Consider the following 9,228-nt stretch of genomic DNA (forward strand, 5'->3'; position numbering starts at 1 on the left):
GCTCTTTATTGTTTCTTCTGCTTGCTTTGGGTTTAATTTGCTTTATTTCTAGTCTCTTAAAGTGGAAGCTTATTTACTTGAGACCTTTCTTTTCTAATAGTAGCATTTACTACTATAAATTTTACTCTAAAAACTACTTTAAGTACATCCCACAAACTTTATATTTGTATTTTCATTCATTCAGTTAAAAATATTTTTCTAATTTCCCTAGAGACTTGACTCATGGATTATTTAGAAGTGTTTTGTTTAATTTCCAAAGTTTTAGAATTTTCTTTATATCTTTCTGTTCATCATATCTACTTTAATTCCATTATGGTCAGAGAGCATACACTATTTTTTCCCAGTTCTTTTAATATTTGTTGAGGTTTGTTTTATGACCCCAGATATGGTTTGTCTTGATGAATGTCCCATGTACACTTGGAAAAAAATATATATCTAGTTATTGTTGAATAGAGTGTCCTATAAATGTCAATTAGATACAGTTGGTTGATGGTGTTGTTCAGTTCTTCTATATCCTTGTTGATTTTCTTTCTACTAGTTCTACAGATTTTTCTGAGTGTTGAAGTCCCCAACTATAATTGTGTATTTGTTTCTCCTTTTCATCCTGTCAGTTTTTGCATCATGTATTTTGAAGTAATTGTTGTTACTTACATACACAACTAGGATTTTAATGTTTTCTTGGTGAATTGACCCTTTTATAATTAGGTAATATACACCTTCATCCCCTGTTATTTTCCTTGCTTTGAGTCTACTTTTCTGATATTAGTGTTTGCATGGTTTATAATTTTCCATCCTTTTACTTTTAATCTACCTATATCATCCTGAAGTTTCTTATAGACAGACTATAATTGGTTCATATCTTGCTATTCTAACAAACTCTGATTTTTGTATTGGTGTGTTTAAAACAGTTACATTGTATGGCACTTATTGATATGTTTGGATTTAGGTCTATCATTTTATTATTCATTTTCCATTTTCCCCCTCTTTTTCATTCCTCTGCCTTCTTTCCTGCCTTCTTTTAGGTTATTTGAATATTTTTTAGTATTCCATTTTAATTTACTGTGTTTTGACAATATCTCTTTGTATAAAGTTTTTAGTGGTTGTTCTAGGGATTACGATATACATACTGAACTTCATAGTCTATTTAAAATTAATATTTTACTACTTCAAGCGGAAATAAAAATCTTACTCCATATAGGTCCCTTTACCTTTGCCCTTTATATTATAATTATCTTATACATTACATCTACACACATTGAAAACCCCATCAGACACTGATTTTTTTTTGCTTTCAAATATCAAGCATATTTTTTTTAAAGATTTTATTTATTTATTTGACAGACAGGGATAGCGAGAGAGGGAACACAAGCAGGGGGAGTGGGAGAGGGAGAAGCAGGCTTCCCGCGGAGCAGGGAGCCCGATATGGGGCTCGATCCCAGGACCCTGGGATCGCGACCTGAGCCAAAGGCAGACGCTTGACGACTGAGCCACCCAGGCGCCCTATCAAGCTTATTTTTAAAAACTCAAGAGAAAAAGAATGGTCTATTATATTTACCCAGATGCTTATCATTTTTGTTGCTTTTCCTTCATTCCTGATGTTCTAGCTTTCATTTTGGTGTCATTTCCCTTCTCTGAAGAACTTCCTTTAGCCGTTCTTTTAGAGCATGTCAACTGGCCATGAATTCTCTTACTTTTCCTTCTTCTGAGAATGTCTTTATTTTGTCTTCATTCCTGGAGGTTATTTTTACTGGATAGAAAATTCTGGCTTGATAGTTCCTTTTTTCAACACCTTAAAAATGTTGTGCCACCTCCTCTGGGCTTCAGATTTCTTTTTTCTTTCTTTTTCTTTTTTTTTAAGATTTTATGTATGTATGGGGCGCCTGGGTGGCTCAGTTGGTTAAGCGACTGCCTTCAGCTCAGGTCATGATCCTGGAGTCCTGGGATCGAGTCCTGCATCGGGGTCCCTGCTCAGCGGGGTGTCTGCTTCTCCCTCTGACCCTCTCCCCTCTCATGCTCTCTATCTCATTCTCTCTCTCAAATAAATAAAGTCTTTAAAAAAAAGATTTTATGTATGTATTATTTATTTGAGAGAGAGAGAACATGAGCGAGGAGAGGGGCAGAGGGAAAGAGAGAGAGAATTTCAAGCAGACTCCTGCTGAGTGCGGGGTCGATCCCATGACCCCAAGATCATGACCTGAGCCCCCAAGATCACGACCTGAGCCGAAATAAAGAGTTAGATGCTTAACTGACTGCACCACCCAGGTGCCCCTGGCCTTCATGGTTTCTGACGAGATTTCAACATTCATTCAAATCATTGCTTCTCTGTTAGGAATGTGTTATTTTTGTCTGGCCACGTGGAAGATTTAGTTTCTTTAGTTTTCAGCAGCTTTATTATGATGTATATGGGGATAAAATTCTTTGGCTTTATCTGGTTTGGAGTTCACAGAGCTTTTTGCATATGTAGATTTATGTCCTTTGCCAAATTTGGGGAGTTTTCAGCTGTTATTACTTCAAACATTTTTTCCAGCTCTGCACCCTTTTTTATATCTGGAAATCTGATGGAACAAATGCTGGACTTTTTTTTATTGTTCCACAGGTCCCTGGGGATCTTTTTGGGTTTTATTTTTTCTCACTGTTTTCCAGACCTATTTTTACTCATTGTTATGTTCACTTACTCTGTCATCTCTGTTCTGTTTTGGAATATCCAGTGAGTTTTTAATTTCTGGGTTTTCTTACTTTCCAGTCCTAACATTTCCATTTTATTATTCTCTGTATTTTCTATTTCCTTACTGAACGTTTCTAGTTATCCATTTGTTCCAAGGGTGTTTACAATTCTTAGAGCATTTTTATAATAGCTGCTTTAAAGTCTGTGTCACGATTCCAATATCTAAGTTATCTTGGTATTGACATGTGTTAACTGTCTTTATTTGTGAGTTGAGATTTTCCTTACTCACATGCCAATTAATTATTCATCTGCCAAGTTTAAGAATATATGTTAAACGTTTTGAATATTAGGCTATGAAACTCTGGCTCTTGTTTAAATCATATGAAGAATGTTGATATTTTTGTATTATTATGCATTTGACCTAATTAGATTCAGGCCATAAGTTTTCCAAACCACTCTTGTGGACTGTGGTTAGAATTTCATTTCAATTTTCAGACTTTGCAATGGTGTTCAGATCTATTCCACATGTGCGCCACCCAGTGGACAGTCTGGGACCTGGACGGTGGAAAATTCGGTTCTCAAAAGTTAGGTGCTGATTAAGACCACGTCAACCTAATTACAGCTGAGGGCTGAGTCCAGGGGTTTGTAAACAATTTTACAGGGTCACTTCCCCAAGCTGCTCCCTCTCTGTGATTTCCCTTGTACTGTTCACTTCCCTGAGATTCCTCTTTTTGGTTCTCCACCAGAAAGCTAGAGCTTTGCCTAGCCTACTCTGTCTGCCATGCACTTTCGTAACTGTGCCCATGTCTGAGGCCAAGTGGCAGGATAACCAGAGGATAAAAAATAATGAACTCATTGCCAGTTCAGTGCTTCATATTTTTTGGTCTTCCCCAATTTGCCTGCCACTATTTACTCTCCAGAGTCCTCAAATAGCTTCTGCTCCATGCACTCTGGCTAGGTTTTATGGCTGCATTCAGTGGGAAAGACCAGGAGGAATGTGCTTACTCCATCTCACTCCCACTCATGGTTTTTTCAACTATATTCATGAATGATTTTGCCTGTAATTTTCCTTTCTCTTACTGTCTGTTTTGGATTTTGTATCAAGACCGTGCTTACCATAAAACCAGTTGGAGTGTATTCTCTTTTTTAAAATTCTCTAGAAGAATTTGTGAAGACAAGAAGTTTCACTGATGAAGGCAAATGGAGTTTTCTTTGTGGGAAGGATTTTGGTTTATTAAACTGGTTTTACTAGTTATAGGAATATTTAATTCTATTTCTCCTTGTGTTATTTTTAAGTTACATTTTCTAGGAATTTTTCATTTAAACTTTCAAAGTTATTAACATACAATTGTTTGTATGTCTTCCTTTTTTAAAAAGATTTTATTTATTTATTTGACAGAGAGAGAGCGCAAGCAGGGAGAGTGGCAGGCAGAGGGAGAGGGAGAAGCAGACTCCCCACTGAGCAAGGAGCCTGATGTAGGACTCGATCCCAGGACCCTGGGATCATGACCTGAGCTGAAGGCAGACACTTAACCAACTGAGCCACCCAGGCGCCCCTGTATATCTTCTTTTGAACTTTATAATGTGTTTAAATTTTCAGTGACCCCATTTTTATTCCAGATTTTGAATTAAAAAAAGTATCATTCTCACATAGGTGTCTTTATGACTTTGGATAGGCAATGGTTTCTTAGATATTACTCCAAAAACACAAATAACCATCATCAAATTAAAAAAAAAAAAGTGTGCCTCAAAGGACACCATCAAGAATGTGAAAAGACACAATTGAGAAAATATTTGGAAAGCATATATCTGACAAGGAATTTGTATTTAGAATACATAAAGAACTCTTACAACTCAACAATAAAAAGCAAAAAAAAAAAAAAGAAAAATTAAGATGGGCAAAGGATCTGAATAGACATTTCCTCAAAAAAAGATGCACAGATGGCAAATAAGTCCATGACAAGATGTTCAGTATCATACGCCTTCAATGAAATGCAAATCAAAACCATGAGATGCTTCTTCATACCCACCAGAATCACTATAATAAAAATAAGTGTTGGTGAGGATGTGGAAAAAAAAAAAAAAGGAAACCTTAGGGGCGCCTGGGTGGCTCAGTTGTTGAGCGTCTGCCTTCGGCTCAGGTCATGATCCCAGGGTCCTGGGATCGAGCCCTGCATCAGGCTCCCTGCTCCGTGGGAAGCCTGTTTCTCCCTCTCCCACTCCCCCTGCTTGTGTTCCCTCTCTCGCTGTGTCTCTGTCAAATAAATAAATAAAATCTTTAAAAAAATGTTGGTGGGAATATAAAATGGTTTAACAGCTTTGGAAAACAGTATGATAATTTCTCAAATGATTAAACGTGGAGTTACCGTATGACCTAGTAATATATATGGGGTATATTCCCCATTAATTTCATTTTAGGTTTATATACTCAAGAGAAATGAAAACATATGCATAAAAAACTTGTACATGAGTGTTCATACATAATAGTCAAAAAGTAGAAACAACTCAAATGTCCATCAACTGATAAATGGATAAATGAGATATATCCACACAATGGCATATTATTCAATCATCAAAAGAAACAAAGTATTGATATGTACTATAACATGGACAACCATTGTAACTATTATGCTAAGTGAAAGAGGCTAGTCACAAAGAACCACCTATTGTATAATTCCATTTTCATGAAATGTCCATATTAGGCAAACTTATAGAGACAAAAAGTAGAAACTTAGTGCCTAGAGTTAGAGGGTTTGAGAAGATGGAGTGTAAAATTTCTTTGGGGGTAATGAAAATAGTGGTGATGGATGCACAACTCTGTGAATATGCTAAAAGCCATTGAATTGTACACTTTATGTGGGTGAATTGTATGGGATGTGAAATGTATCTCAATAAAACTATTAAAAGATACCATGCCTCTGTCTTGGTCATTCTTTCTTGGATTACTCACTCTGGAGAATGCCAATTTCCGTGTCCTAAGCAACATTTTGGAGAGGCTCATGTGGCAAGGAGCCAACAGCTCCTGCCAACAGCCATGTGAGTGACCTTGGAAGTGGTTATCCTATCCCCATCAAGATTTTAATGAGTGCAGACATTGCCAATAGATTGACTACAACCTCCTGAGAGAGCCCGAGTCAGAACCCCAGGTAAGCCTGCCCAGATTCCTGACCCTCAGAAACTGGGAAATAATAAAAGTTTGTTACCTTAAGGTGCTAAGTTTTAAGATAATTTGTTACACAGCAATAGATAATACAAGCCCATCTAGCTTTTTAAGACAGGAATTTCTAATAAAATTTTACATTTTATATTTAATAATTATGACATTTTCTGGTATATTTTGCTGTTTTGATTAAATATATACTACTAATAATTATGTCAATCCAAAACAGAATTTTAACAGAGCCTTATGGTTATGGGATATTTTCAAAAAGTCAATTATATTTATATTACATTGTTACAAAGAAGTATGATACATTGATCAATAGAAGTCTTTCAAGCTGGGGTGCCTGGGTAGCTCAGTTGGTTGAGTGTCCAACTCTTGATTCCTGCTCAGATCATGATCTCAGGGTTGTGGGATCAAGCCCTGCATGGGGCTTCACACTCAGTGCGAAGTCTACTTGTCTCTCTCCCTCTGCTCCTCCTTCTGCTCTCTATCTCTAAAATAAATAAAATCTTTAAAAAAAAAAGTCAAGCACAAAAACATTCTAATGGGATAGAATTTAGGGGCAATTGTTGGAATGACAGTATGTGTTCAAGGAGCGAAAGTAAGAATCTGAAATTTTTTAGTGTTAATAAAAGGCTTTGCAATGTATTTTTTTTAATGGATGATAGTATCAAATCATGAAGACACCATTGGATACATTTAATGAGCAATGCAACAATTTTATTTAAATGGATCAATATTTACAATATATTAGAAATTACATCCTTGCAACTACGTTATGAAAAAATTAAGATGTCAATTTAAAAATGCACAAGAGGCCTGTCAATTTTTTTTAAATTGTTTTAGGGAGGGTATTTTTATTTTTTATTTAAATTCAATTAATTAACATATAATGTATTATTAGTTTCAGAGGTAGAGGTCAGTGATTCATCAGTCTTATATAATACCCAGTGCTCATTACATTTTGTTGGGAGGGTATTTTTTATCTTGCTTGGAGTTCATGGATTCTTAAAACTGTGGCTTGGTTTCATCAATTTTGGGAAATTCTTAGCCGTTTTATCTTCTAACACTGCTCCATTCTCTCCTCTCCTTCTAGCTAAAATTACATGTTTATGAAACCTATTCCTGGGGCAGGTGGGTGGCTCAGTCGGTTGAGCCTCCAACTCTTGGTTTTGGCTTAGGTCATAGCCTTGGGATCGTGGGATTGAGCCCTGCATCTGGCTCTGCCTGCAGCATGGATTCTGCTTGAGATTCTCTCCCTCTGTCTTCGCCCCCCCCCCCCGCCCACCGCTGCTCCCTTGTGAGCACATGCACACACTCTCTCTCTAAAATACATAAAAACTTAAGAAAAAAAAACCCAACACCTATCCCTCATATCCCATATGTTTTCTTATGTTCCTTTCTGTGTTCAGCCTCGATACTTTTCTGCTTATCTTCTGGTTCCCTAATTCTCTTTTCAGCCATGTCTAATCCACTCTGAAATTTATCCACCGAATTAATAACAGATACTATAATTTTAGTTCTCACATTTTTAAACTGAAATTCTCTATTTTAATTTCTTTAGCTCAATCACAGCTATTTTAAAACCTAGGTCTGATAAATCCATTATCTGAATCCTCTGGAATTTCTATTCTAAGTCTGTCTCTCACAATGTCTCTGAGCATGTTGTCTTTTCATGTTTATTTTTCGATGAATTTTTTTCTATTAGAATTTACTGTTGCTTCCGGCAGGCAGCTCTAGGCTAAAGACACTAGAAAGCCTGGATCATTTTAATTCAATCAAGGAATTACAGGACTCAAAGCTCTGCTTCAGTCGATTTTCATCTTGATCCCAACTAAAAACCTGGTAGTTAACAGGGTCCTTCCTTTTTGGTAAGCCCTCAACTATTTTCTCCTCCCAGCCTTGTTCCCCCACCCCAAAGATTTATTTATTTGAGAGAGAGCACGAGTGGGGCGAGGGGCAAAGAGAGAAACAGGCTCTCCGCTGAGCAGGGAGCCCGATTCAGGGCCCGATCCCAGGCGACTGGGATCACGACCCCAGCCAAAGGCAGACGCTTAACTGAGCCACCCGGGCGCCCCTCCTCCCAGCCTTGTTTACTGAAAGCTTTACTCAGCTTCTCAGCTCTTAGAACTAACAATCTCCTTGAGAGAAAAAGTGGCTTGAATGTTAGGATCATTTTTCTTGGCTTACCCTCCTCTCCTAGAACTTGGGCCCACAATTCCTCACTGCTTTGGTAGTCCTCTGATGCCTTCAGAGATTTTGAAAACTTCTTGCCCAGCTTTTCTGGTTATTTGCAGCAAAGAGTTGGCCGTAGGCAATTCTGCCCACCATTGCTAGAATTAGAGCCTTCTCTCCTAAATGTCAGACTGATTTCCAATATCCTGTTGAATGCCTCAATTATCTCACAGGTCCCTTGTGCTCAGTAAGAAGTCACACTGAACTCTTCATCTCTTGCCTCATCCTACTCAACTGGCTTTTCCTGTCCTATTTCTGTTTGTGGTTTTCTAAGCTATAAATATTGTCTGTGGCGGCACCTGCGTGGCTCAGTCAAACCTTTCTGCTCAGGTCATGATCTCAGGGTCTTGAGATTGAGCCCCGCATGGCAGGCTCCATGCTCAGCAGCAGGGAGTCTGCTTGAGATTCTCCCTTTCCCTCTGCTCCTCCCCCCAGCTCAGATTCTTTCTAAATTAAATCTTTAAAAAAAAAATTGTGAATCTCTTCCCTCCTAAATGCTGTCACTTCCCAAGTGCTCGGTACATTACCTCCATTATTTTCCTTCCACAGGATCTCTGTTGAAATATCATCCTTGGCCCCTGTCCTCTCCTGAACCACTGCAGGTTCACTGCAGCACCTTTCCTAACTGAACTCCCTGCTTTCCGAACCCTCTCATACGCTTACACTGCCTGAGCTGCCAGAAGATTCTTTCAAAACAGGGTTCTAAGTTATTGCCTGCTTAAAGTCTTTCAAAGGCTCCTTATAGCCCCTGAAATTCAGGAATAATCCTCACCTGGGCACTCAAGTCCTCCCTGAGTTGACTCCACACTTGTCTTCAGCTGTATGGATTTACTTTCAGGAGTGAGTGCTGTCTGTCCCTCAGCATTCAACAGTTGCCCTCTTCAGACTCTTTCATGGTCATCCTTTCCCATTATCCTCCGCCCAGGGCAGGAGAGATTGTTTCAAGGAAAAGATGAATGTGAAACTACTTCCTATGTTGTGGATAATTTACGTTAGGGATGAGCATTAAACAAGAAGAGGGAGAAGAAAACTGAGTGAATTGCAGGCCCTAGAATTTTAAGTTTCTTAAATGTTTTTCTTCAAAACTGTCCTATGTTCCATACTGAAAATGACTAAAAATACATGTTTTAAGAAAATAATCACCACTTTTTGTCATTAAAGCTAC

This window comes from Eumetopias jubatus, unplaced genomic scaffold, assembly GCF_037043125.1.
Source record: "Eumetopias jubatus isolate StellerSeaLion01/CBP00866 unplaced genomic scaffold, mEumJub1_p1.0 scaffold_15, whole genome shotgun sequence".
NCBI classification, from domain to species: Eukaryota; Metazoa; Chordata; class Mammalia; order Carnivora; family Otariidae; genus Eumetopias; species Eumetopias jubatus.